This window comes from Schistocerca piceifrons, unplaced genomic scaffold, assembly GCF_021461385.2.
Source record: "Schistocerca piceifrons isolate TAMUIC-IGC-003096 unplaced genomic scaffold, iqSchPice1.1 HiC_scaffold_570, whole genome shotgun sequence".
Lineage (NCBI taxonomy): Eukaryota > Metazoa > Arthropoda > Insecta > Orthoptera > Acrididae > Schistocerca > Schistocerca piceifrons.
In genome coordinates this window covers 68,882-96,088 of record NW_025728811.1, presented here as the reverse complement: position 1 = coordinate 96,088, position 27,207 = coordinate 68,882, and the positions used below count along the sequence as shown (strand labels likewise).

General features: G+C 51.4%; 23 non-coding genes across 23 annotated transcripts; 7 read left to right on the top strand and 16 right to left on the bottom strand.

Moving 5' to 3' along the window:
• Positions 1–152: 152 nt before the first annotated feature.
• Trnai-aau lies at positions 153–226 on the bottom strand. The gene has a single exon. It is a non-coding gene; the product is annotated as a tRNA-Ile (tRNA).
• Positions 227–772: 546 nt separating this feature from the next.
• Positions 773–845, bottom strand: Trnam-cau. Its single transcript has one exon. It is a non-coding gene; the product is annotated as a tRNA-Met (tRNA).
• A 2,269-nt stretch (positions 846–3,114) lies between these two features.
• Positions 3,115–3,186, top strand: Trnaa-ugc. The gene has a single exon. It is a non-coding gene; the product is annotated as a tRNA-Ala (tRNA).
• A 592-nt stretch (positions 3,187–3,778) lies between these two features.
• Positions 3,779–3,852, bottom strand: Trnai-aau. Its single transcript has one exon. It is a non-coding gene; the product is annotated as a tRNA-Ile (tRNA).
• Positions 3,853–4,398: 546 nt separating this feature from the next.
• On the bottom strand, positions 4,399–4,471 carry Trnam-cau. The gene has a single exon. It is a non-coding gene; the product is annotated as a tRNA-Met (tRNA).
• Positions 4,472–6,727: 2,256 nt separating this feature from the next.
• On the top strand, positions 6,728–6,799 carry Trnaa-ugc. The gene has a single exon. It is a non-coding gene; the product is annotated as a tRNA-Ala (tRNA).
• Positions 6,800–7,391: 592 nt separating this feature from the next.
• Positions 7,392–7,465, bottom strand: Trnai-aau. Its single transcript has one exon. It is a non-coding gene; the product is annotated as a tRNA-Ile (tRNA).
• Positions 7,466–8,011: 546 nt separating this feature from the next.
• On the bottom strand, positions 8,012–8,084 carry Trnam-cau. The gene has a single exon. It is a non-coding gene; the product is annotated as a tRNA-Met (tRNA).
• Positions 8,085–10,355: 2,271 nt separating this feature from the next.
• Positions 10,356–10,427, top strand: Trnaa-ugc. The gene has a single exon. It is a non-coding gene; the product is annotated as a tRNA-Ala (tRNA).
• Positions 10,428–11,019: 592 nt separating this feature from the next.
• Positions 11,020–11,093, bottom strand: Trnai-aau. Its single transcript has one exon. It is a non-coding gene; the product is annotated as a tRNA-Ile (tRNA).
• A 546-nt stretch (positions 11,094–11,639) lies between these two features.
• On the bottom strand, positions 11,640–11,712 carry Trnam-cau. Its single transcript has one exon. It is a non-coding gene; the product is annotated as a tRNA-Met (tRNA).
• A 2,276-nt stretch (positions 11,713–13,988) lies between these two features.
• On the top strand, positions 13,989–14,060 carry Trnaa-ugc. Its single transcript has one exon. It is a non-coding gene; the product is annotated as a tRNA-Ala (tRNA).
• A 592-nt stretch (positions 14,061–14,652) lies between these two features.
• Trnai-aau lies at positions 14,653–14,725 on the bottom strand. Its single transcript has one exon. It is a non-coding gene; the product is annotated as a tRNA-Ile (tRNA).
• Positions 14,726–15,271: 546 nt separating this feature from the next.
• On the bottom strand, positions 15,272–15,344 carry Trnam-cau. Its single transcript has one exon. It is a non-coding gene; the product is annotated as a tRNA-Met (tRNA).
• A 2,275-nt stretch (positions 15,345–17,619) lies between these two features.
• Trnaa-ugc lies at positions 17,620–17,691 on the top strand. Its single transcript has one exon. It is a non-coding gene; the product is annotated as a tRNA-Ala (tRNA).
• Positions 17,692–18,283: 592 nt separating this feature from the next.
• Positions 18,284–18,356, bottom strand: Trnai-aau. Its single transcript has one exon. It is a non-coding gene; the product is annotated as a tRNA-Ile (tRNA).
• Positions 18,357–18,900: 544 nt separating this feature from the next.
• Trnam-cau lies at positions 18,901–18,973 on the bottom strand. The gene has a single exon. It is a non-coding gene; the product is annotated as a tRNA-Met (tRNA).
• Positions 18,974–21,258: 2,285 nt separating this feature from the next.
• Trnaa-ugc lies at positions 21,259–21,330 on the top strand. The gene has a single exon. It is a non-coding gene; the product is annotated as a tRNA-Ala (tRNA).
• A 592-nt stretch (positions 21,331–21,922) lies between these two features.
• On the bottom strand, positions 21,923–21,996 carry Trnai-aau. The gene has a single exon. It is a non-coding gene; the product is annotated as a tRNA-Ile (tRNA).
• Positions 21,997–22,542: 546 nt separating this feature from the next.
• On the bottom strand, positions 22,543–22,615 carry Trnam-cau. Its single transcript has one exon. It is a non-coding gene; the product is annotated as a tRNA-Met (tRNA).
• A 2,264-nt stretch (positions 22,616–24,879) lies between these two features.
• Positions 24,880–24,951, top strand: Trnaa-ugc. Its single transcript has one exon. It is a non-coding gene; the product is annotated as a tRNA-Ala (tRNA).
• Positions 24,952–25,543: 592 nt separating this feature from the next.
• Trnai-aau lies at positions 25,544–25,617 on the bottom strand. The gene has a single exon. It is a non-coding gene; the product is annotated as a tRNA-Ile (tRNA).
• A 546-nt stretch (positions 25,618–26,163) lies between these two features.
• Trnam-cau lies at positions 26,164–26,236 on the bottom strand. The gene has a single exon. It is a non-coding gene; the product is annotated as a tRNA-Met (tRNA).
• Positions 26,237–27,207: the final 971 nt, after the last annotated feature.

Sequence of the window (27,207 nt, the reverse complement as noted above, 5' to 3'; positions counted from 1 at the left end):
CATATTGTGACCATTGCCGAGCGAATGCTGCAGCGCTTCCCGACGAGTCGGGTTCGGATCCTCTGCCAACGTCCACGCAGGGCGATGATCTTTTGGTCATCACACTCGCCAGCTGAAATCGGCGCTGCCTTTTCGTAGTAGTAAAAGCCCACTGGCCCGTGGGGGGATCGAACCCACGACCTTCGCGTTATTAGCACGACGCTCTAACCAACTGAGCTAACGGGCCTCGACGCGGACGGTTGCTCAGCCCTACGCTGGAAACACGTCGCATGAAGCCACACGCCACTTCTAGGGTCACCGTGTGTCTGCTTCGCCCGTCTATGTTCTGCTGGCGGTCACGAAACAGTAGCTGTACTGCGAGCAGGACGGGAAACGGCAGCACGCACTGCTGAAACTTGAGACGATTCGTGTGGAAAAAATTCCGTTCCGGTTCCGGCAATCGAGCCCGGGCCTCCGGGGTGATAGCCAGGCATCCTAGCCACTAGATCTCACCGGATTTGGGCGTCCGTTCGACGGATCGGATGGTCTCTCGCACCCTTCTCTCTTTGCGAACGTCATTGCGCATACTGGCTGGCAAGGCGCGCACCTCAAAAGTCTCAGAGCAATGCTTTTGGCTTCATGCTCTACTGGGAGAAGAGGAAAAGGAAAGCTGTCAGTATCAATAACAGGAAGTATAAATTTTCTCTCTGAAGCGTTGAAACGTTGTGGATAACAAACAAGAAATAAGTTCGAGCCGTAGCGACAGCACCACCGTGAGTCACAGAAAATTAAATGCCCCGGGTGAGGATCGAACTCACGACCTTAAAATTATGAGACTTACGCGCTGACTACTGCGCTACCGAGGCACGGGGCGGACCGTCGGTCCTGGGAACTGGGCAAGTAGCGTACCCATTGTTAGACGCAGAGATACACTACTTGGTGGATAACGTGTTCTGTTGCTACACGTGCATTGCCGGCCCAGTTGATTGTGGTGGTGCTGCAGCTTTTGCAACGATGGGCAGTACTCCCCGTCGTTCAAGTTCATTGCCTCGGAGGCACCTGGACACAGCAACTTGTGAGGCCAGGCCGACTCCAGTCCGCAGAACATGACGCGAGCGTCTGAGTGGGGAACCGCGCGTGCTGCGTTCTCGGTTCTTCTCAAGGGAATCCCGCTATACATTCTTGTGGATCGTGCATCTCAAGCGCGCAAGCCACACGGCACCGCGGGAAAAGCAAAACGATGCATCGGCCGGGAATCGAACCCGGGCCGCCCGCGTGGCAGGCGAGCATTCTACCACTTTTTTTTTTTTTTTTTTTTTTTTTTTTTTTTTTTTTTTTTTTTTTTTTGCCTCCCAACTCCCCTTATAGCCCTCCTTACTCTCACCAAAATATGCCTTCTTCGGCGAGCTTCATCGCTATATTTGCTGGACTGTCGAACTTCGTGGAACAGTGGTATAACTTAAAACAAAATCATCTTCTGCTCAGTTAGTGTGGTGTCTTCTTCCACAGAAAAATGGAGAACTAAGAAAAATTTTATCGCGGAATTCGTGGACGGTCTTCTTTCCTCCGCTGGTTCAACTCTTCTGCTCGTAGTTCAACTAAACTCATATTCCGCTTAAAAGAAAAATATATTGTCCCTCCTGACTAACGTCAGTCACTCCGATGTAGCAGAGAGTTGTTACAAAACAGGTGTCAACGCAGGACAACAGCACAACATGACAGTTTATGTCGATGTGTGCATCACACGAAAGAAACAGAAATCACAGGAAAGTAATAAAATGAAATCGCGACAGTCCGGAAACAGAATTTAAGAGATTGGAAAAAAAACACTCCTGCAACTATGAATGTTCCACACAAACAGGCTGTATCTTCTAAAATACCCATGAAGTCTTGTGAACAAAATAAAATTCCTCAAAAGTAAAAGGACATTCCTCCCTTGGAGATAAAACCAGAACGACCCGTAGTGTGGGTGTGGCACAAGTCACCAACCATAACGCAAATAAAACAAAGAAAAGAAGGAAAAAGAAAGTAAAAATAGAACGCGTCAGCTCAGTAAATCTCAGTTCAAGGTGTTTGCCGCAGTTCCATTTCATAGCCGTAATCCAAGGCCGCCTTCAAAAAATTCGCAAACAGTTCGCGAAAGTGAACGCAATCCTTCAGTGTCATATACTGGGCCCACAAATAATCCAGGTAAATCACAGTATCAGTGACGGCCATATCGATAAGGGCATAAATCGTATGCCCTAAGATCCAGACAGTGGCGTTATTTTTCGTCCGCGGGAAAGCTTTGAAGTTAGGCACTATCACACGACGAACAGTCACAAGGTGAGGAGGCGTTCGATTAATGTGGGCGACCATTCGTTGACACAGCCGCCATACCGTCGACACCGATGCACACTCAAAACGATGTTCCCGTGTGTCCACAGCACCACATCTACCACAGTTGGCAGAGGGAAGGAGATGAATGTCGGCAAGCCGCTGGTTCGTCGCTAGGGTGTTGTTGACGATCTTAAACCAGAGCGCACTGACATCCGACGGCAACACCGGGTTGTTGATGTTTGCCCACACGTTCACCCATTCCACTGTAGGGTTCCGGAACACCAGTTTATGACGCGGAGGTTGTCCAGTCAGGGCAACGTAGAGTCCGCGGGCGGTCCTGTGTCTGTCGGTAGCCGTTGACAGAGCGTAGCTCCTCGTTAAAAAGTACTCCCGTATGTAGGACATCTTATACGGGGTGGCCGCGAGAGAGACGGGCGCCGCTTCAGAGCGTGGGCGGACCACTGAACCACCGATGCTCAGACCAGTAGCAATCTTTCGCTGCTTCCCGAGCAGATGTCTCGAGATAACGTGGGACTGCCGTCAAGCGCCGTAGCATTCTGTCGAGAAAATGCTGCAGACGCTGAATCCTGCACTGTACTGCCTAAAAATGCCGCCAGAACGCCGTCCTCTGCGTCCTCTTGCGTCGCCGGCGCCGACTCTTGCCAAAGGGTGCGAAATGTGCATGGATACGCCGTGCGAATGCATCTGCATGTGCTCCCCTAGCCTACCTCGTAATGCGCCTAGGGCTACGATCACCTTCGGCCGCTGCCGACTGGCGGGAAGCCGACACAGCGCGGCGTGGGGGCGCCCGGTTGTGCGGTGGTGGTGTAAAGGTCAGCATAGTTGCCTTGCAAGCAGTTGATCCGGGTTCGATTCCCGGCCACCGCAGCAGGCTTTCAGCTTTGCGTATGAGTACTTTTGCCACGCGCCGTTAAATTAATGTTCTTTCTCCCTCTTACTCGCTGCAGACCAGCCTACAGTGTGTCTCGACTTGTCTCGACTTTGCTCAGCTGACGCGAGAGCTGACGCTCTCCAGTCGGCCTATATCAAAACGACAAGCACGAGAAACGACTGAGAGAGGCAGGGAGAGGCGAGGCGGTGGACACACAGCACGCCCCTTCATTTCACGGTGGCGTCTCCCTCACTGAATCGGTCTGCAGCTGCGAAAACAAAGGAGAAAGAAAAATAGGAAGCAAAATTGCCAACAGTACCCTGTGTTCCCATGCGGTCACCCGCCCAAGCACTGACAAGGGCCAAAGTTGTTACACGTCGGCAATCGGGCATTTTCTTTCATTTTCTCTTTGCCGTATGAGAACCAGCGTATTCAACATATTGTGACCATTGCCGAGCGAATGCTGCAGCGCTTCCCGACGAGTCGGGTTCGGATCCTCTGCCAACGTCCACGCAGGGCGATGATCTTTTGGTCATCACACTCGCCAGCTGAAATCGGCGCTGCCTTTTCGTAGTAGTAAAAGCCCACTGGCCCGTGGGGGGATCGAACCCACGACCTTCGCGTTATTAGCACGACGCTCTAACCAACTGAGCTAACGGGCCTCGACGCGGACGGTTGCTCAGCCCTACGCTGGAAACACGTCGCATGAAGCCACACGCCACTTCTAGGGTCACCGTGTGTCTGCTTCGCCCGTCTATGTTCTGCTGGCGGTCACGAAACAGTAGCTGTACTGCGAGCAGGACGGGAAACGGCAGCACGCACTGCTGAAACTTGAGACGATTCGTGTGGAAAAAATTCCGTTCCGGTTCCGGCAATCGAGCCCGGGCCTCCGGGGTGATAGCCAGGCATCCTAGCCACTAGATCTCACCGGATTTGGGCGTCCGTTCGACGGATCGGATGGTCTCTCGCACCCTTCTCTCTTTGCGAACGTCATTGCGCATACTGGCTGGCAAGGCGCGCACCTCAAAAGTCTCAGAGCAATGCTTTTGGCTTCATGCTCTACTGGGAGAAGAGGAAAAGGAAAGCTGTCAGTATCAATAACAGGAAGTATAAATTTTCTCTCTGAAGCGTTGAAACGTTGTGGATAACAAACAAGAAATAAGTTCGAGCCGTAGCGACAGCACCACCGTGAGTCACAGAAAATTAAATGCCCCGGGTGAGGATCGAACTCACGACCTTAAAATTATGAGACTTACGCGCTGACTACTGCGCTACCGAGGCACGGGGCGGACCGTCGGTCCTGGGAACTGGGCAAGTAGCGTACCCATTGTTAGACGCAGAGATACACTACTTGGTGGATAACGTGTTCTGTTGCTACACGTGCATTGCCGGCCCAGTTGATTGTGGTGGTGCTGCAGCTTTTGCAACGATGGGCAGTACTCCCCGTCGTTCAAGTTCATTGCCTCGGAGGCACCTGGACACAGCAACTTGTGAGGCCAGGCCGACTCCAGTCCGCAGAACATGACGCGAGCGTCTGAGTGGGGAACCGCGCGTGCTGCGTTCTCGGTTCTTCTCAAGGGAATCCCGCTATACATTCTTGTGGATCGTGCATCTCAAGCGCGCAAGCCACACGGCACCGCGGGAAAAGCAAAACGATGCATCGGCCGGGAATCGAACCCGGGCCGCCCGCGTGGCAGGCGAGCATTCTACCACTTTTTTTTTTTTTTTTTTTTTTTTTTTTTTTTTTTTGCCTCCCAACTCCCCTTATAGCCCTCCTTACTCTCACCAAAATATGCCTTCTTCGGCGAGCTTCATCGCTATATTTGCTGGACTGTCGAACTTCGTGGAACAGTGGTATAACTTAAAACAAAATCATCTTCTGCTCAGTTAGTGTGGTGTCTTCTTCCACAGAAAAATGGAGAACTAAGAAAAATTTTATCGCGGAATTCGTGGACGGTCTTCTTTCCTCCGCTGGTTCAACTCTTCTGCTCGTAGTTCAACTAAACTCATATTCCGCTTAAAAGAAAAATATATTGTCCCTCCTGACTAACGTCAGTCACTCCGATGTAGCAGAGAGTTGTTACAAAACAGGTGTCAACGCAGGACAACAGCACAACATGACAGTTTATGTCGATGTGTGCATCACACGAAAGAAACAGAAATCACAGGAAAGTAATAAAATGAAATCGCGACAGTCCGGAAACAGAATTTAAGAGATTGGAAAAAAAACACTCCTGCAACTATGAATGTTCCACACAAACAGGCTGTATCTTCTAAAATACCCATGAAGTCTTGTGAACAAAATAAAATTCCTCAAAAGTAAAAGGACATTCCTCCCTTGGAGATAAAACCAGAACGACCCGTAGTGTGGGTGTGGCACAAGTCACCAACCATAACGCAAATAAAACAAAGAAAAGAAGGAAAAAGAAAGTAAAAATAGAACGCGTCAGCTCAGTAAATCTCAGTTCAAGGTGTTTGCCGCAGTTCCATTTCATAGCCGTAATCCAAGGCCGCCTTCAAAAAATTCGCAAACAGTTCGCGAAAGTGAACGCAATCCTTCAGTGTCATATACTGGGCCCACAAATAATCCAGGTAAATCACAGTATCAGTGACGGCCATATCGATAAGGGCATAAATCGTATGCCCTAAGATCCAGACAGTGGCGTTATTTTTCGTCCGCGGGAAAGCTTTGAAGTTAGGCACTATCACACGACGAACAGTCACAAGGTGAGGAGGCGTTCGATTAATGTGGGCGACCATTCGTTGACACAGCCGCCATACCGTCGACACCGATGCACACTCAAAACGATGTTCCCGTGTGTCCACAGCACCACATCTACCACAGTTGGCAGAGGGAAGGAGATGAATGTCGGCAAGCCGCTGGTTCGTCGCTAGGGTGTTGTTGACGATCTTAAACCAGAGCGCACTGACATCCGACGGCAACACCGGGTTGTTGATGTTTGCCCACACGTTCACCCATTCCACTGTAGGGTTCCGGAACACCAGTTTATGACGCGGAGGTTGTCCAGTCAGGGCAACGTAGAGTCCGCGGGCGGTCCTGTGTCTGTCGGTAGCCGTTGACAGAGCGTAGCTCCTCGTTAAAAAGTACTCCCGTATGTAGGACATCTTATACGGGGTGGCCGCGAGAGAGACGGGCGCCGCTTCAGAGCGTGGGCGGACCACTGAACCACCGATGCTCAGACCAGTAGCAATCTTTCGCTGCTTCCCGAGCAGATGTCTCGAGATAACGTGGGACTGCCGTCAAGCGCCGTAGCATTCTGTCGAGAAAATGCTGCAGACGCTGAATCCTGCACTGTACTGCCTAAAAATGCCGCCAGAACGCCGTCCTCTGCGTCCTCTTGCGTCGCCGGCGCCGACTCTTGCCAAAGGGTGCGAAATGTGCATGGATACGCCGTGCGAATGCATCTGCATGTGCTCCCCTAGCCTACCTCGTAATGCGCCTAGGGCTACGATCACCTTCGGCCGCTGCCGACTGGCGGGAAGCCGACACAGCGCGGCGTGGGGGCGCCCGGTTGTGCGGTGGTGGTGTAAAGGTCAGCATAGTTGCCTTGCAAGCAGTTGATCCGGGTTCGATTCCCGGCCACCGCAGCAGGCTTTCAGCTTTGCGTATGAGTACTTTTGCCACGCGCCGTTAAATTAATGTTCTTTCTCCCTCTTACTCGCTGCAGACCAGCCTACAGTGTGTCTCGACTTGTCTCGACTTTGCTCAGCTGACGCGAGAGCTGACGCTCTCCAGTCGGCCTATATCAAAACGACAAGCACGAGAAACGACTGAGAGAGGCAGGGAGAGGCGAGGCGGTGGACACACAGCACGCCCCTTCATTTCACGGTGGCGTCTCCCTCACTGAATCGGTCTGCAGCTGCGAAAACAAAGGAGAAAGAAAAATAGGAAGCAAAATTGCCAACAGTACCCTGTGTTCCCATGCGGTCACCCGCCCAAGCACTGACAAGGGCCAAAGTTGTTACACGTCGGCAATCGGGCATTTTCTTTCATTTTCTCTTTGCCGTATGAGAACCAGCGTATTCAACATATTGTGACCATTGCCGAGCGAATGCTGCAGCGCTTCCCGACGAGTCGGGTTCGGATCCTCTGCCAACGTCCACGCAGGGCGATGATCTTTTGGTCATCACACTCGCCAGCTGAAATCGGCGCTGCCTTTTCGTAGTAGTAAAAGCCCACTGGCCCGTGGGGGGATCGAACCCACGACCTTCGCGTTATTAGCACGACGCTCTAACCAACTGAGCTAACGGGCCTCGACGCGGACGGTTGCTCAGCCCTACGCTGGAAACACGTCGCATGAAGCCACACGCCACTTCTAGGGTCACCGTGTGTCTGCTTCGCCCGTCTATGTTCTGCTGGCGGTCACGAAACAGTAGCTGTACTGCGAGCAGGACGGGAAACGGCAGCACGCACTGCTGAAACTTGAGACGATTCGTGTGGAAAAAATTCCGTTCCGGTTCCGGCAATCGAGCCCGGGCCTCCGGGGTGATAGCCAGGCATCCTAGCCACTAGATCTCACCGGATTTGGGCGTCCGTTCGACGGATCGGATGGTCTCTCGCACCCTTCTCTCTTTGCGAACGTCATTGCGCATACTGGCTGGCAAGGCGCGCACCTCAAAAGTCTCAGAGCAATGCTTTTGGCTTCATGCTCTACTGGGAGAAGAGGAAAAGGAAAGCTGTCAGTATCAATAACAGGAAGTATAAATTTTCTCTCTGAAGCGTTGAAACGTTGTGGATAACAAACAAGAAATAAGTTCGAGCCGTAGCGACAGCACCACCGTGAGTCACAGAAAATTAAATGCCCCGGGTGAGGATCGAACTCACGACCTTAAAATTATGAGACTTACGCGCTGACTACTGCGCTACCGAGGCACGGGGCGGACCGTCGGTCCTGGGAACTGGGCAAGTAGCGTACCCATTGTTAGACGCAGAGATACACTACTTGGTGGATAACGTGTTCTGTTGCTACACGTGCATTGCCGGCCCAGTTGATTGTGGTGGTGCTGCAGCTTTTGCAACGATGGGCAGTACTCCCCGTCGTTCAAGTTCATTGCCTCGGAGGCACCTGGACACAGCAACTTGTGAGGCCAGGCCGACTCCAGTCCGCAGAACATGACGCGAGCGTCTGAGTGGGGAACCGCGCGTGCTGCGTTCTCGGTTCTTCTCAAGGGAATCCCGCTATACATTCTTGTGGATCGTGCATCTCAAGCGCGCAAGCCACACGGCACCGCGGGAAAAGCAAAACGATGCATCGGCCGGGAATCGAACCCGGGCCGCCCGCGTGGCAGGCGAGCATTCTACCACTTTTTTTTTTTTTTTTTTTTTTTTTTTTTTTTTTTTTTTTTTTTTTTTTTTGCCTCCCAACTCCCCTTATAGCCCTCCTTACTCTCACCAAAATATGCCTTCTTCGGCGAGCTTCATCGCTATATTTGCTGGACTGTCGAACTTCGTGGAACAGTGGTATAACTTAAAACAAAATCATCTTCTGCTCAGTTAGTGTGGTGTCTTCTTCCACAGAAAAATGGAGAACTAAGAAAAATTTTATCGCGGAATTCGTGGACGGTCTTCTTTCCTCCGCTGGTTCAACTCTTCTGCTCGTAGTTCAACTAAACTCATATTCCGCTTAAAAGAAAAATATATTGTCCCTCCTGACTAACGTCAGTCACTCCGATGTAGCAGAGAGTTGTTACAAAACAGGTGTCAACGCAGGACAACAGCACAACATGACAGTTTATGTCGATGTGTGCATCACACGAAAGAAACAGAAATCACAGGAAAGTAATAAAATGAAATCGCGACAGTCCGGAAACAGAATTTAAGAGATTGGAAAAAAAACACTCCTGCAACTATGAATGTTCCACACAAACAGGCTGTATCTTCTAAAATACCCATGAAGTCTTGTGAACAAAATAAAATTCCTCAAAAGTAAAAGGACATTCCTCCCTTGGAGATAAAACCAGAACGACCCGTAGTGTGGGTGTGGCACAAGTCACCAACCATAACGCAAATAAAACAAAGAAAAGAAGGAAAAAGAAAGTAAAAATAGAACGCGTCAGCTCAGTAAATCTCAGTTCAAGGTGTTTGCCGCAGTTCCATTTCATAGCCGTAATCCAAGGCCGCCTTCAAAAAATTCGCAAACAGTTCGCGAAAGTGAACGCAATCCTTCAGTGTCATATACTGGGCCCACAAATAATCCAGGTAAATCACAGTATCAGTGACGGCCATATCGATAAGGGCATAAATCGTATGCCCTAAGATCCAGACAGTGGCGTTATTTTTCGTCCGCGGGAAAGCTTTGAAGTTAGGCACTATCACACGACGAACAGTCACAAGGTGAGGAGGCGTTCGATTAATGTGGGCGACCATTCGTTGACACAGCCGCCATACCGTCGACACCGATGCACACTCAAAACGATGTTCCCGTGTGTCCACAGCACCACATCTACCACAGTTGGCAGAGGGAAGGAGATGAATGTCGGCAAGCCGCTGGTTCGTCGCTAGGGTGTTGTTGACGATCTTAAACCAGAGCGCACTGACATCCGACGGCAACACCGGGTTGTTGATGTTTGCCCACACGTTCACCCATTCCACTGTAGGGTTCCGGAACACCAGTTTATGACGCGGAGGTTGTCCAGTCAGGGCAACGTAGAGTCCGCGGGCGGTCCTGTGTCTGTCGGTAGCCGTTGACAGAGCGTAGCTCCTCGTTAAAAAGTACTCCCGTATGTAGGACATCTTATACGGGGTGGCCGCGAGAGAGACGGGCGCCGCTTCAGAGCGTGGGCGGACCACTGAACCACCGATGCTCAGACCAGTAGCAATCTTTCGCTGCTTCCCGAGCAGATGTCTCGAGATAACGTGGGACTGCCGTCAAGCGCCGTAGCATTCTGTCGAGAAAATGCTGCAGACGCTGAATCCTGCACTGTACTGCCTAAAAATGCCGCCAGAACGCCGTCCTCTGCGTCCTCTTGCGTCGCCGGCGCCGACTCTTGCCAAAGGGTGCGAAATGTGCATGGATACGCCGTGCGAATGCATCTGCATGTGCTCCCCTAGCCTACCTCGTAATGCGCCTAGGGCTACGATCACCTTCGGCCGCTGCCGACTGGCGGGAAGCCGACACAGCGCGGCGTGGGGGCGCCCGGTTGTGCGGTGGTGGTGTAAAGGTCAGCATAGTTGCCTTGCAAGCAGTTGATCCGGGTTCGATTCCCGGCCACCGCAGCAGGCTTTCAGCTTTGCGTATGAGTACTTTTGCCACGCGCCGTTAAATTAATGTTCTTTCTCCCTCTTACTCGCTGCAGACCAGCCTACAGTGTGTCTCGACTTGTCTCGACTTTGCTCAGCTGACGCGAGAGCTGACGCTCTCCAGTCGGCCTATATCAAAACGACAAGCACGAGAAACGACTGAGAGAGGCAGGGAGAGGCGAGGCGGTGGACACACAGCACGCCCCTTCATTTCACGGTGGCGTCTCCCTCACTGAATCGGTCTGCAGCTGCGAAAACAAAGGAGAAAGAAAAATAGGAAGCAAAATTGCCAACAGTACCCTGTGTTCCCATGCGGTCACCCGCCCAAGCACTGACAAGGGCCAAAGTTGTTACACGTCGGCAATCGGGCATTTTCTTTCATTTTCTCTTTGCCGTATGAGAACCAGCGTATTCAACATATTGTGACCATTGCCGAGCGAATGCTGCAGCGCTTCCCGACGAGTCGGGTTCGGATCCTCTGCCAACGTCCACGCAGGGCGATGATCTTTTGGTCATCACACTCGCCAGCTGAAATCGGCGCTGCCTTTTCGTAGTAGTAAAAGCCCACTGGCCCGTGGGGGGATCGAACCCACGACCTTCGCGTTATTAGCACGACGCTCTAACCAACTGAGCTAACGGGCCTCGACGCGGACGGTTGCTCAGCCCTACGCTGGAAACACGTCGCATGAAGCCACACGCCACTTCTAGGGTCACCGTGTGTCTGCTTCGCCCGTCTATGTTCTGCTGGCGGTCACGAAACAGTAGCTGTACTGCGAGCAGGACGGGAAACGGCAGCACGCACTGCTGAAACTTGAGACGATTCGTGTGGAAAAAATTCCGTTCCGGTTCCGGCAATCGAGCCCGGGCCTCCGGGGTGATAGCCAGGCATCCTAGCCACTAGATCTCACCGGATTTGGGCGTCCGTTCGACGGATCGGATGGTCTCTCGCACCCTTCTCTCTTTGCGAACGTCATTGCGCATACTGGCTGGCAAGGCGCGCACCTCAAAAGTCTCAGAGCAATGCTTTTGGCTTCATGCTCTACTGGGAGAAGAGGAAAAGGAAAGCTGTCAGTATCAATAACAGGAAGTATAAATTTTCTCTCTGAAGCGTTGAAACGTTGTGGATAACAAACAAGAAATAAGTTCGAGCCGTAGCGACAGCACCACCGTGAGTCACAGAAAATTAAATGCCCCGGGTGAGGATCGAACTCACGACCTTAAAATTATGAGACTTACGCGCTGACTACTGCGCTACCGAGGCACGGGGCGGACCGTCGGTCCTGGGAACTGGGCAAGTAGCGTACCCATTGTTAGACGCAGAGATACACTACTTGGTGGATAACGTGTTCTGTTGCTACACGTGCATTGCCGGCCCAGTTGATTGTGGTGGTGCTGCAGCTTTTGCAACGATGGGCAGTACTCCCCGTCGTTCAAGTTCATTGCCTCGGAGGCACCTGGACACAGCAACTTGTGAGGCCAGGCCGACTCCAGTCCGCAGAACATGACGCGAGCGTCTGAGTGGGGAACCGCGCGTGCTGCGTTCTCGGTTCTTCTCAAGGGAATCCCGCTATACATTCTTGTGGATCGTGCATCTCAAGCGCGCAAGCCACACGGCACCGCGGGAAAAGCAAAACGATGCATCGGCCGGGAATCGAACCCGGGCCGCCCGCGTGGCAGGCGAGCATTCTACCACTTTTTTTTTTTTTTTTTTTTTTTTTTTTTTTTTTTTTTTTTTTTTTTTTTTTTTTTGCCTCCCAACTCCCCTTATAGCCCTCCTTACTCTCACCAAAATATGCCTTCTTCGGCGAGCTTCATCGCTATATTTGCTGGACTGTCGAACTTCGTGGAACAGTGGTATAACTTAAAACAAAATCATCTTCTGCTCAGTTAGTGTGGTGTCTTCTTCCACAGAAAAATGGAGAACTAAGAAAAATTTTATCGCGGAATTCGTGGACGGTCTTCTTTCCTCCGCTGGTTCAACTCTTCTGCTCGTAGTTCAACTAAACTCATATTCCGCTTAAAAGAAAAATATATTGTCCCTCCTGACTAACGTCAGTCACTCCGATGTAGCAGAGAGTTGTTACAAAACAGGTGTCAACGCAGGACAACAGCACAACATGACAGTTTATGTCGATGTGTGCATCACACGAAAGAAACAGAAATCACAGGAAAGTAATAAAATGAAATCGCGACAGTCCGGAAACAGAATTTAAGAGATTGGAAAAAAAACACTCCTGCAACTATGAATGTTCCACACAAACAGGCTGTATCTTCTAAAATACCCATGAAGTCTTGTGAACAAAATAAAATTCCTCAAAAGTAAAAGGACATTCCTCCCTTGGAGATAAAACCAGAACGACCCGTAGTGTGGGTGTGGCACAAGTCACCAACCATAACGCAAATAAAACAAAGAAAAGAAGGAAAAAGAAAGTAAAAATAGAACGCGTCAGCTCAGTAAATCTCAGTTCAAGGTGTTTGCCGCAGTTCCATTTCATAGCCGTAATCCAAGGCCGCCTTCAAAAAATTCGCAAACAGTTCGCGAAAGTGAACGCAATCCTTCAGTGTCATATACTGGGCCCACAAATAATCCAGGTAAATCACAGTATCAGTGACGGCCATATCGATAAGGGCATAAATCGTATGCCCTAAGATCCAGACAGTGGCGTTATTTTTCGTCCGCGGGAAAGCTTTGAAGTTAGGCACTATCACACGACGAACAGTCACAAGGTGAGGAGGCGTTCGATTAATGTGGGCGACCATTCGTTGACACAGCCGCCATACCGTCGACACCGATGCACACTCAAAACGATGTTCCCGTGTGTCCACAGCACCACATCTACCACAGTTGGCAGAGGGAAGGAGATGAATGTCGGCAAGCCGCTGGTTCGTCGCTAGGGTGTTGTTGACGATCTTAAACCAGAGCGCACTGACATCCGACGGCAACACCGGGTTGTTGATGTTTGCCCACACGTTCACCCATTCCACTGTAGGGTTCCGGAACACCAGTTTATGACGCGGAGGTTGTCCAGTCAGGGCAACGTAGAGTCCGCGGGCGGTCCTGTGTCTGTCGGTAGCCGTTGACAGAGCGTAGCTCCTCGTTAAAAAGTACTCCCGTATGTAGGACATCTTATACGGGGTGGCCGCGAGAGAGACGGGCGCCGCTTCAGAGCGTGGGCGGACCACTGAACCACCGATGCTCAGACCAGTAGCAATCTTTCGCTGCTTCCCGAGCAGATGTCTCGAGATAACGTGGGACTGCCGTCAAGCGCCGTAGCATTCTGTCGAGAAAATGCTGCAGACGCTGAATCCTGCACTGTACTGCCTAAAAATGCCGCCAGAACGCCGTCCTCTGCGTCCTCTTGCGTCGCCGGCGCCGACTCTTGCCAAAGGGTGCGAAATGTGCATGGATACGCCGTGCGAATGCATCTGCATGTGCTCCCCTAGCCTACCTCGTAATGCGCCTAGGGCTACGATCACCTTCGGCCGCTGCCGACTGGCGGGAAGCCGACACAGCGCGGCGTGGGGGCGCCCGGTTGTGCGGTGGTGGTGTAAAGGTCAGCATAGTTGCCTTGCAAGCAGTTGATCCGGGTTCGATTCCCGGCCACCGCAGCAGGCTTTCAGCTTTGCGTATGAGTACTTTTGCCACGCGCCGTTAAATTAATGTTCTTTCTCCCTCTTACTCGCTGCAGACCAGCCTACAGTGTGTCTCGACTTGTCTCGACTTTGCTCAGCTGACGCGAGAGCTGACGCTCTCCAGTCGGCCTATATCAAAACGACAAGCACGAGAAACGACTGAGAGAGGCAGGGAGAGGCGAGGCGGTGGACACACAGCACGCCCCTTCATTTCACGGTGGCGTCTCCCTCACTGAATCGGTCTGCAGCTGCGAAAACAAAGGAGAAAGAAAAATAGGAAGCAAAATTGCCAACAGTACCCTGTGTTCCCATGCGGTCACCCGCCCAAGCACTGACAAGGGCCAAAGTTGTTACACGTCGGCAATCGGGCATTTTCTTTCATTTTCTCTTTGCCGTATGAGAACCAGCGTATTCAACATATTGTGACCATTGCCGAGCGAATGCTGCAGCGCTTCCCGACGAGTCGGGTTCGGATCCTCTGCCAACGTCCACGCAGGGCGATGATCTTTTGGTCATCACACTCGCCAGCTGAAATCGGCGCTGCCTTTTCGTAGTAGTAAAAGCCCACTGGCCCGTGGGGGATCGAACCCACGACCTTCGCGTTATTAGCACGACGCTCTAACCAACTGAGCTAACGGGCCTCGACGCGGACGGTTGCTCAGCCCTACGCTGGAAACACGTCGCATGAAGCCACACGCCACTTCTAGGGTCACCGTGTGTCTGCTTCGCCCGTCTATGTTCTGCTGGCGGTCACGAAACAGTAGCTGTACTGCGAGCAGGACGGGAAACGGCAGCACGCACTGCTGAAACTTGAGACGATTCGTGTGGAAAAAATTCCGTTCCGGTTCCGGCAATCGAGCCCGGGCCTCCGGGGTGATAGCCAGGCATCCTAGCCACTAGATCTCACCGGATTTGGGCGTCCGTTCGACGGATCGGATGGTCTCTCGCACCCTTCTCTCTTTGCGAACGTCATTGCGCATACTGGCTGGCAAGGCGCGCACCTCAAAAGTCTCAGAGCAATGCTTTTGGCTTCATGCTCTACTGGGAGAAGAGGAAAAGGAAAGCTGTCAGTATCAATAACAGGAAGTATAAATTTTCTCTCTGAAGCGTTGAAACGTTGTGGATAACAAACAAGAAATAAGTTCGAGCCGTAGCGACAGCACCACCGTGAGTCACAGAAAATTAAATGCCCCGGGTGAGGATCGAACTCACGACCTTAAAATTATGAGACTTACGCGCTGACTACTGCGCTACCGAGGCACGGGGCGGACCGTCGGTCCTGGGAACTGGGCAAGTAGCGTACCCATTGTTAGACGCAGAGATACACTACTTGGTGGATAACGTGTTCTGTTGCTACACGTGCATTGCCGGCCCAGTTGATTGTGGTGGTGCTGCAGCTTTTGCAACGATGGGCAGTACTCCCCGTCGTTCAAGTTCATTGCCTCGGAGGCACCTGGACACAGCAACTTGTGAGGCCAGGCCGACTCCAGTCCGCAGAACATGACGCGAGCGTCTGAGTGGGGAACCGCGCGTGCTGCGTTCTCGGTTCTTCTCAAGGGAATCCGCTATACATTCTTGTGGATCGTGCATCTCAAGCGCGCAAGCCACACGGCACCGCGGGAAAAGCAAAACGATGCATCGGCCGGGAATCGAACCCGGGCCGCCCGCGTGGCAGGCGAGCATTCTACCACTTTTTTTTTTTTTTTTTTTTTTTTTTTTTTTTTTTTTTTTTTTTTTTTTTTTTTTTTTGCCTCCCAACTCCCCTTATAGCCCTCCTTACTCTCACCAAAATATGCCTTCTTCGGCGAGCTTCATCGCTATATTTGCTGGACTGTCGAACTTCGTGGAACAGTGGTATAACTTAAAACAAAATCATCTTCTGCTCAGTTAGTGTGGTGTCTTCTTCCACAGAAAAATGGAGAACTAAGAAAAATTTTATCGCGGATTCGTGGACGGTCTTCTTTCCTCCGCTGGTTCAACTCTTCTGCTCGTAGTTCAACTAAACTCATATTCCGCTTAAAAGAAAAATATATTGTCCCTCCTGACTAAGGTCAGTCACTCCGATGTAGCAGAGAGTTGTTACAAAACAGGTGTCAACGCAGGACAACAGCACAACATGACAGTTTATGTCGATGTGTGCATCACACGAAAGAAACAGAAATCACAGGAAAGTAATAAAATGAAATCGCGACAGTCCGGAAACAGAATTTAAGAGATTGGAAAAAAAACACTCCTGCAACTATGAATGTTCCACACAAACAGGCTGTATCTTCTAAAATACCCATGAAGTCTTGTGAACAAAATAAAATTCCTCAAAAGTAAAAGGACATTCCTCCCTTGGAGATAAAACCAGAACGACCCGTAGTGTGGGTGTGGCACAAGTCACCAACCATAACGCAAATAAAACAAAGAAAAGAAGGAAAAAGAAAGTAAAAATAGAACGCGTCAGCTCAGTAAATCTCAGTTCAAGGTGTTTGCCGCAGTTCCATTTCATAGCCGTAATCCAAGGCCGCCTTCAAAAAATTCGCAAACAGTTCGCGAAAGTGAACGCAATCCTTCAGTGTCATATACTGGGCCCACAAATAATCCAGGTAAATCACAGTATCAGTGACGGCCATATCGATAAGGGCATAAATCGTATGCCCTAAGATCCAGACAGTGGCGTTATTTTTCGTCCGCGGGAAAGCTTTGAAGTTAGGCACTATCACACGACGAACAGTCACAAGGTGAGGAGGCGTTCGATTAATGTGGGCGACCATTCGTTGACACAGCCGCCATACCGTCGACACCGATGCACACTCAAAACGATGTTCCCGTGTGTCCACAGCACCACATCTACCACAGTTGGCAGAGGAAGGAGATGAATGTCGGCAAGCCGCTGGTTCGTCGCTAGGGTGTTGTTGACGATCTTAAACCAGAGCGCACTGACATCCGACGGCAACACCGGGTTGTTGATGTTTGCCCACACGTTCACCCATTCCACTGTAGGGTTCCGGAACACCAGTTTATGACGCGGAGGTTGTCCAGTCAGGGCAACGTAGAGTCCGCGGGCGGTCCTGTGTCTGTCGGTAGCCGTTGACAGATCGTAGCTCCTCGTTAAAAAGTACTCCCGTATGTAGGACATCTTATACGGGGTGGCCGCGAGAGAGACGGGCGCCGCTTCAGAGCGTGGGCGGACCACTGAACCACCGATGCTCAGACCAGTAGCAATCTTTCGCTGCTTCCCGAGCAGATGTCTCGAGATAACGTGGGACTGCCGTCAAGCGCCGTAGCATTCTGTCGAGAAAATGCTGCAGACGCTGAATCCTGCACTGTACTGCCTAAAAATGCCGCCAGAACGCCGTCCTCTGCGTCCTCTTGCGTCGCCGGCGCCGACTCTTGCCAAAGGGTGCGAAATGTGCATGGATACGCCGTGCGAATGCATCTGCATGTGCTCCCCTAGCCTACCTCGTAATGCGCCTAGGGCTACGATCACCTTCGGCCGCTGCCGACTGGCGGGAAGCCGACACAGCGCGGCGTGGGGGCGCCCGGTTGTGCGGTGGTGGTGTAAAGGTCAGCATAGTTGCCTTGCAAGCAGTTGATCCGGGTTCGATTCCCGGCCACCGCAGCAGGCTTTCAGCTTTGCGTATGAGTACTTTTGCCACGCGCCGTTAAATTAATGTTCTTTCTCCCTCTTACTCGCTGCAGACCAGCCTACAGTGTGTCTCGACTTGTCTCGACTTTGCTCAGCTGACGCGAGAGCTGACGCTCTCCAGTCGGCCTATATCAAAACGACAAGCACGAGAAACGACTGAGAGAGGCAGGGAGAGGCGAGGCGGTGGACACACAGCACGCCCCTTCATTTCACGGTGGCGTCTCCCTCACTGAATCGGTCTGCAGCTGCGAAAACAAAGGAGAAAGAAAAATAGGAAGCAAAATTGCCAACAGTACCCTGTGTTCCCATGCGGTCACCCGCCCAAGCACTGACAAGGGCCAAAGTTGTTACACGTCGGCAATCGGGCATTTTCTTTCATTTTCTCTTTGCCGTATGAGAACCAGCGTATTCAACATATTGTGACCATTGCCGAGCGAATGCTGCAGCGCTTCCCGACGAGTCGGGTTCGGATCCTCTGCCAACGTCCACGCAGGGCGATGATCTTTTGGTCATCACACTCGCCAGCTGAAATCGGCGCTGCCTTTTCGTAGTAGTAAAAGCCCACTGGCCCGTGGGGGGATCGAACCCACGACCTTCGCGTTATTAGCACGACGCTCTAACCAACTGAGCTAACGGCCTCGACGCGGACGGTTGCTCAGCCCTACGCTGGAAACACGTCGCATGAAGCCACACGCCACTTCTAGGGTCACCGTGTGTCTGCTTCGCCCGTCTATGTTCTGCTGGCGGTCACGAAACAGTAGCTGTACTGCGAGCAGGACGGGAAACGGCAGCACGCACTGCTGAAACTTGAGACGATTCGTGTGGAAAAAATTCCGTTCCGGTTCCGGCAATCGAGCCCGGGCCTCCGGGGTGATAGCCAGGCATCCTAGCCACTAGATCTCACCGGATTTGGGCGTCCGTTCGACGGATCGGATGGTCTCTCGCACCCTTCTCTCTTGCGAACGTCATTGCGCATACTGGCTGGCAAGGCGCGCACCTCAAAAGTCTCAGAGCAATGCTTTTGGCTTCATGCTCTACTGGGAGAAGAGGAAAAGGAAAGCTGTCAGTATCAATAACAGGAAGTATAAATTTTCTCTCTGAGCGTTGAAACGTTGTGGATAACAAACAAGAAATAAGTTCGAGCCGTAGCGACAGCACCACCGTGAGTCACAGAAAATTAAATGCCCCGGGTGAGGATCGAACTCACGACCTTAAAATTATGAGACTTACGCGCTGACTACTGCGCTACCGAGGCACGGGGCGGACCGTCGGTCCTGGGAACTGGGCAAGTAGCGTACCCATTGTTAGACGCAGAGATACACTACTTGGTGGATAACGTGTTCTGTTGCTACACGTGCATTGCCGGCCCAGTTGATTGTGGTGGTGCTGCAGCTTTTGCAACGATGGGCAGTACTCCCCGTCGTTCAAGTTCATTGCCTCGGAGGCACCTGGACACAGCAACTTGTGAGGCCAGGCCGACTCCAGTCCGCAGAACATGACGCGAGCGTCTGAGTGGGGAACCGCGCGTGCTGCGTTCTCGGTTCTTCTCAAGGGAATCCCGCTATACATTCTTGTGGATCGTGCATCTCAAGCGCGCAAGCCACACGGCACCGCGGGAAAAGCAAAACGATGCATCGGCCGGGAATCGAACCCGGGCCGCCCGCGTGGCAGGCGAGCATTCTACCACTTTTTTTTTTTTTTTTTTTTTTTTTTTTTTTTTTTTTTTTTTTTTTTTTTTTTTTTGGCCTCCCAACTCCCCTTATAGCCCTCCTTACTCTCACCAAAATATGCCTTCTTCGGCGAGCTTCATCGCTATATTTGCTGGACTGTCGAACTTCGTGGAACAGTGGTATAACTTAAAACAAAATCATCTTCTGCTCAGTTAGTGTGGTGTCTTCTTCCACAGAAAAATGGAGAACTAAGAAAAATTTTATCGCGGAATTCGTGGACGGTCTTCTTTCCTCCGCTGGTTCAACTCTTCTGCTCGTAGTTCAACTAAACTCATATTCCGCTTAAAAGAAAAATATATTGTCCCTCCTGACTAAGGTCAGTCACTCCGATGTAGCAGAGAGTTGTTACAAAACAGGTGAACAGGTGTCAACGCAGGACAACAGCACAACATGACAGTTTATGTCGATGTGTGCATCACACGAAAGAAACAGAAATCACAGGAAAGTAATAAAATGAAATCGCGACAGTCCGGAAACAGAATTTAAGAGATTGGAAAAAAAACACTCCTGCAACTATGAATGTTCCACACAAACAGGCTGTATCTTCTAAAATACCCATGAAGTCTTGTGAACAAAATAAAATTCCTCAAAAGTAAAAGGACATTCCTCCCTTGGAGATAAAACCAGAACGACCCGTAGTGTGGGTGTGGCACAAGTCACCAACCATAACGCAAATAAAACAAAGAAAAGAAGGAAAAAGAAAGTAAAAATAGAACGCGTCAGCTCAGTAAATCTCAGTTCAAGGTGTTTGCCGCAGTTCCATTTCATAGCCGTAATCCAAGGCCGCCTTCAAAAAATTCGCAAACAGTTCGCGAAAGTGAACGCAATCCTTCAGTGTCATATACTGGGCCCACAAATAATCCAGGTAAATCACAGTATCAGTGACGGCCATATCGATAAGGGCATAAATCGTATGCCCTAAGATCCAGACAGTGGCGTTATTTTTCGTCCGCGGGAAAGCTTTGAAGTTAGGCACTATCACACGACGAACAGTCACAAGGTGAGGAGGCGTTCGATTAATGTGGGCGACCATTCGTTGACACAGCCGCCATACCGTCGACACCGATGCACACTCAAAACGATGTTCCCGTGTGTCCACAGCACCACATCTACCACAGTTGGCAGAGGGAAGGAGATGAATGTCGGCAAGCCGCTGGTTCGTCGCTAGGGTGTTGTTGACGATCTTAAACCAGAGCGCACTGACATCCGACGGCAACACCGGGTTGTTGATGTTTGCCCACACGTTCACCCATTCCACTGTAGGGTTCCGGAACACCAGTTTATGACGCGGAGGTTGTCCAGTCAGGGCAACGTAGAGTCCGCGGGCGGTCCTGTGTCTGTCGGTAGCCGTTGACAGATCGTAGCTCCTCGTTAAAAAGTACTCCCGTATGTAGGACATCTTATACGGGGTGGCCGCGAGAGAGACGGGCGCCGCTTCAGAGCGTGGGCGGACCACTGAACCACCGATGCTCAGACCAGTAGCAATCTTTCGCTGCTTCCCGAGCAGATGTCTCGAGATAACGTGGGACTGCCGTCAAGCGCCGTAGCATTCTGTCGAGAAAATGCTGCAGACGCTGAATCCTGCACTGTACTGCCTAAAAATGCCGCCAGAACGCCGTCCTCTGCGTCCTCTTGCGTCGCCGGCGCCGACTCTTGCCAAAGGGTGCGAAATGTGCATGGATACGCCGTGCGAATGCATCTGCATGTGCTCCCCTAGCCTACCTCGTAATGCGCCTAGGGCTACGATCACCTTCGGCCGCTGCCGACTGGCGGGAAGCCGACACAGCGCGGCGTGGGGGCGCCCGGTTGTGCGGTGGTGGTGTAAAGGTCAGCATAGTTGCCTTGCAAGCAGTTGATCCGGGTTCGATTCCCGGCCACCGCAGCAGGCTTTCAGCTTTGCGTATGAGTACTTTTGCCACGCGCCGTTAAATTAATGTTCTTTCTCCCTCTTACTCGCTGCAGACCAGCCTACAGTGTGTCTCGACTTGTCTCGACTTTGCTCAGCTGACGCGAGAGCTGACGCTCTCCAGTCGGCCTATATCAAAACGACAAGCACGAGAAACGACTGAGAGAGGCAGGGAGAGGCGAGGCGGTGGACACACAGCACGCCCCTTCATTTCACGGTGGCGTCTCCCTCACTGAATCGGTCTGCAGCTGCGAAAACAAAGGAGAAAGAAAAATAGGAAGCAAAATTGCCAACAGTACCCTGTGTTCCCATGCGGTCACCCGCCCAAGCACTGACAAGGGCCAAAGTTGTTACACGTCGGCAATCGGGCATTTTCTTTCATTTTCTCTTTGCCGTATGAGAACCAGCGTATTCAACATATTGTGACCATTGCCGAGCGAATGCTGCAGCGCTTCCCGACGAGTCGGGTTCGGATCCTCTGCCAACGTCCACGCAGGGCGATGATCTTTTGGTCATCACACTCGCCAGCTGAAATCGGCGCTGCCTTTTCGTAGTAGTAAAAGCCCACTGGCCCGTGGGGGGATCGAACCCACGACCTTCGCGTTATTAGCACGACGCTCTAACCAACTGAGCTAACGGGCCTCGACGCGGACGGTTGCTCAGCCCTACGCTGGAAATACGTCGCATGAAGCCACACGCCACTTCTAGGGTCACCGTGTGTCTGCTTCGCCCGTCTATGTTCTGCTGGCGGTCACGAAACAGTAGCTGTACTGCGAGCAGGACGGGAAACGGCAGCACGCACTGCTGAAACTTGAGACGATTCGTGTGGAAAAAATTCCGTTCCGGTTCCGGCAATCGAGCCCGGGCCTCCGGGGTGATAGCCAGGCATCCTAGCCACTAGATCTCACCGGATTTGGGCGTCCGTTCGACGGATCGGATGGTCTCTCGCACCCTTCTCTCTTTGCGAACGTCATTGCGCATACTGGCTGGCAAGGCGCGCACCTCAAAAGTCTCAGAGCAATGCTTTTGGCTTCATGCTCTACTGGGAGAAGAGGAAAAGGAAAGCTGTCAGTATCAATAACAGGAAGTATAAATTTTCTCTCTGAAGCGTTGAAACGTTGTGGATAACAAACAAGAAATAAGTTCGAGCCGTAGCGACAGCACCACCGTGAGTCACAGAAAATTAAATGCCCCGGGTGAGGATCGAACTCACGACCTTAAAATTATGAGACTTACGCGCTGACTACTGCGCTACCGAGGCACGGGGCGGACCGTCGGTCCTGGGAACTGGGCAAGTAGCGTACCCATTGTTAGACGCAGAGATACACTACTTGGTGGATAACGTGTTCTGTTGCTACACGTGCATTGCCGGCCCAGTTGATTGTGGTGGTGCTGCAGCTTTTGCAACGATGGGCAGTACTCCCCGTCGTTCAAGTTCATTGCCTCGGAGGCACCTGGACACAGCAACTTGTGAGGCCAGGCCGACTCCAGTCCGCAGAACATGACGCGAGCGTCTGAGTGGGGAACCGCGCGTGCTGCGTTCTCGGTTCTTCTCAAGGGAATCCCGCTATACATTCTTGTGGATCGTGCATCTCAAGCGCGCAAGCCACACGGCACCGCGGGAAAAGCAAAACGATGCATCGGCCGGGAATCGAACCCGGGCCGCCCGCGTGGCAGGCGAGCATTCTACCACTTTTTTTTTTTTTTTTTTTTTTTTTTTTTTTTTTTTTTTTTTTTGCCTCCCAACTCCCCTTATAGCCCTCCTTACTCTCACCAAAATATGCCTTCTTCGGCGAGCTTCATCGCTATATTTGCTGGACTGTCGAACTTCGTGGAACAGTGGTATAACTTAAAACAAAATCATCTTCTGCTCAGTTAGTGTGGTGTCTTCTTCCACAGAAAAATGGAGAACTAAGAAAAATTTTATCGCGGAATTCGTGGACGGTCTTCTTTCCTCCGCTGGTTCAACTCTTCTGCTCGTAGTTCAACTAAACTCATATTCCGCTTAAAAGAAAAATATATTGTCCCTCCTGACTAAGGTCAGTCACTCCGATGTAGCAGAGAGTTGTTACAAAACAGGTGTCAACGCAGGACAACAGCACAACATGACAGTTTATGTCGATGTGTGCATCACACGAAAGAAACAGAAATCACAGGAAAGTAATAAAATGAAATCGCGACAGTCCGGAAACAGAATTTAAGAGATTGGAAAAAAAACACTCCTGCAACTATGAATGTTCCACACAAACAGGCTGTATCTTCTAAAATACCCATGAAGTCTTGTGAACAAAATAAAATTCCTCAAAAGTAAAAGGACATTCCTCCCTTGGAGATAAAACCAGAACGACCCGTAGTGTGGGTGTGGCACAAGTCACCAACCATAACGCAAATAAAACAAAGAAAAGAAGGAAAAAGAAAGTAAAAATAGAACGCGTCAGCTCAGTAAATCTCAGTTCAAGGTGTTTGCCGCAGTTCCATTTCATAGCCGTAATCCAAGGCCGCCTTCAAAAAATTCGCAAACAGTTCGCGAAAGTGAACGCAATCCTTCAGTGTCATATACTGGGCCCACAAATAATCCAGGTAAATCACAGTATCAGTGACGGCCATATCGATAAGGGCATAAATCGTATGCCCTAAGATCCAGACAGTGGCGTTATTTTTCGTCCGCGGGAAAGCTTTGAAGTTAGGCACTATCACACGACGAACAGTCACAAGGTGAGGAGGCGTTCGATTAATGTGGGCGACCATTCGTTGACACAGCCGCCATACCGTCGACACCGATGCACACTCAAAACGATGTTCCCGTGTGTCCACAGCACCACATCTACCACAGTTGGCAGAGGGAAGGAGATGAATGTCGGCAAGCCGCTGGTTCGTCGCTAGGGTGTTGTTGACGATCTTAAACCAGAGCGCACTGACATCCGACGGCAACACCGGGTTGTTGATGTTTGCCCACACGTTCACCCATTCCACTGTAGGGTTCCGGAACACCAGTTTATGACGCGGAGGTTGTCCAGTCAGGGCAACGTAGAGTCCGCGGGCGGTCCTGTGTCTGTCGGTAGCCGTTGACAGATCGTAGCTCCTCGTTAAAAAGTACTCCCGTATGTAGGACATCTTATACGGGGTGGCCGCGAGAGAGACGGGCGCCGCTTCAGAGCGTGGGCGGACCACTGAACCACCGATGCTCAGACCAGTAGCAATCTTTCGCTGCTTCCCGAGCAGATGTCTCGAGATAACGTGGGACTGCCGTCAAGCGCCGTAGCATTCTGTCGAGAAAATGCTGCAGACGCTGAATCCTGCACTGTACTGCCTAAAAATGCCGCCAGAACGCCGTCCTCTGCGTCCTCTTGCGTCGCCGGCGCCGACTCTTGCCAAAGGGTGCGAAATGTGCATGGATACGCCGTGCGAATGCATCTGCATGTGCTCCCCTAGCCTACCTCGTAATGCGCCTAGGGCTACGATCACCTTCGGCCGCTGCCGACTGGCGGGAAGCCGACACAGCGCGGCGTGGGGGCGCCCGGTTGTGCGGTGGTGGTGTAAAGGTCAGCATAGTTGCCTTGCAAGCAGTTGATCCGGGTTCGATTCCCGGCCACCGCAGCAGGCTTTCAGCTTTGCGTATGAGTACTTTTGCCACGCGCCGTTAAATTAATGTTCTTTCTCCCTCTTACTCGCTGCAGACCAGCCTACAGTGTGTCTCGACTTGTCTCGACTTTGCTCAGCTGACGCGAGAGCTGACGCTCTCCAGTCGGCCTATATCAAAACGACAAGCACGAGAAACGACTGAGAGAGGCAGGGAGAGGCGAGGCGGTGGACACACAGCACGCCCCTTCATTTCACGGTGGCGTCTCCCTCACTGAATCGGTCTGCAGCTGCGAAAACAAAGGAGAAAGAAAAATAGGAAGCAAAATTGCCAACAGTACCCTGTGTTCCCATGCGGTCACCCGCCCAAGCACTGACAAGGGCCAAAGTTGTTACACGTCGGCAATCGGGCATTTTCTTTCATTTTCTCTTTGCCGTATGAGAACCAGCGTATTCAACATATTGTGACCATTGCCGAGCGAATGCTGCAGCGCTTCCCGACGAGTCGGGTTCGGATCCTCTGCCAACGTCCACGCAGGGCGATGATCTTTTGGTCATCACACTCGCCAGCTGAAATCGGCGCTGCCTTTTCGTAGTAGTAAAAGCCCACTGGCCCGTGGGGGGATCGAACCCACGACCTTCGCGTTATTAGCACGACGCTCTAACCAACTGAGCTAACGGGCCTCGACGCGGACGGTTGCTCAGCCCTACGCTGGAAATACGTCGCATGAAGCCACACGCCACTTCTAGGGTCACCGTGTGTCTGCTTCGCCCGTCTATGTTCTGCTGGCGGTCACGAAACAGTAGCTGTACTGCGAGCAGGACGGGAAACGGCAGCACGCACTGCTGAAACTTGAGACGATTCGTGTGGAAAAAATTCCGTTCCGGTTCCGGCAATCGAGCCCGGGCCTCCGGGGTGATAGCCAGGCATCCTAGCCACTAGATCTCACCGGATTTGGGCGTCCGTTCGACGGATCGGATGGTCTCTCGCACCCTTCTCTCTTTGCGAACGTCATTGCGCATACTGGCTGGCAAGGCGCGCACCTCAAAAGTCTCAGAGCAATGCTTTTGGCTTCATGCTCTACTGGGAGAAGAGGAAAAGGAAAGCTGTCAGTATCAATAACAGGAAGTATAAATTTTCTCTCTGAAGCGTTGAAACGTTGTGGATAACAAACAAGAAATAAGTTCGAGCCGTAGCGACAGCACCACCGTGAGTCACAGAAAATTAAATGCCCCGGGTGAGGATCGAACTCACGACCTTAAAATTATGAGACTTACGCGCTGACTACTGCGCTACCGAGGCACGGGGCGGACCGTCGGTCCTGGGAACTGGGCAAGTAGCGTACCCATTGTTAGACGCAGAGATACACTACTTGGTGGATAACGTGTTCTGTTGCTACACGTGCATTGCCGGCCCAGTTGATTGTGGTGGTGCTGCAGCTTTTGCAACGATGGGCAGTACTCCCCGTCGTTCAAGTTCATTGCCTCGGAGGCACCTGGACACAGCAACTTGTGAGGCCAGGCCGACTCCAGTCCGCAGAACATGACGCGAGCGTCTGAGTGGGGAACCGCGCGTGCTGCGTTCTCGGTTCTTCTCAAGGGAATCCCGCTATACATTCTTGTGGATCGTGCATCTCAAGCGCGCAAGCCACACGGCACCGCGGGAAAAGCAAAACGATGCATCGGCCGGGAATCGAACCCGGGCCGCCCGCGTGGCAGGCGAGCATTCTACCACTTTTTTTTTTTTTTTTTTTTTTTTTTTTTTTTTTTTTTTTTTTTTGCCTCCCAACTCCCCTTATAGCCCTCCTTACTCTCACCAAAATATGCCTTCTTCGGCGAGCTTCATCGCTATATTTGCTGGACTGTCGAACTTCGTGGAACAGTGGTATAACTTAAAACAAAATCATCTTCTGCTCAGTTAGTGTGGTGTCTTCTTCCACAGAAAAATGGAGAACTAAGAAAAATTTTATCGCGGAATTCGTGGACGGTCTTCTTTCCTCCGCTGGTTCAACTCTTCTGCTCGTAGTTCAACTAAACTCATATTCCGCTTAAAAGAAAAATATATTGTCCCTCCTGACTAAGGTCAGTCACTCCGATGTAGCAGAGAGTTGTTACAAAACAGGTGTCAACGCAGGACAACAGCACAACATGACAGTTTATGTCGATGTGTGCATCACACGAAAGAAACAGAAATCACAGGAAAGTAATAAAATGAAATCGCGACAGTCCGGAAACAGAATTTAAGAGATTGGAAAAAAAACACTCCTGCAACTA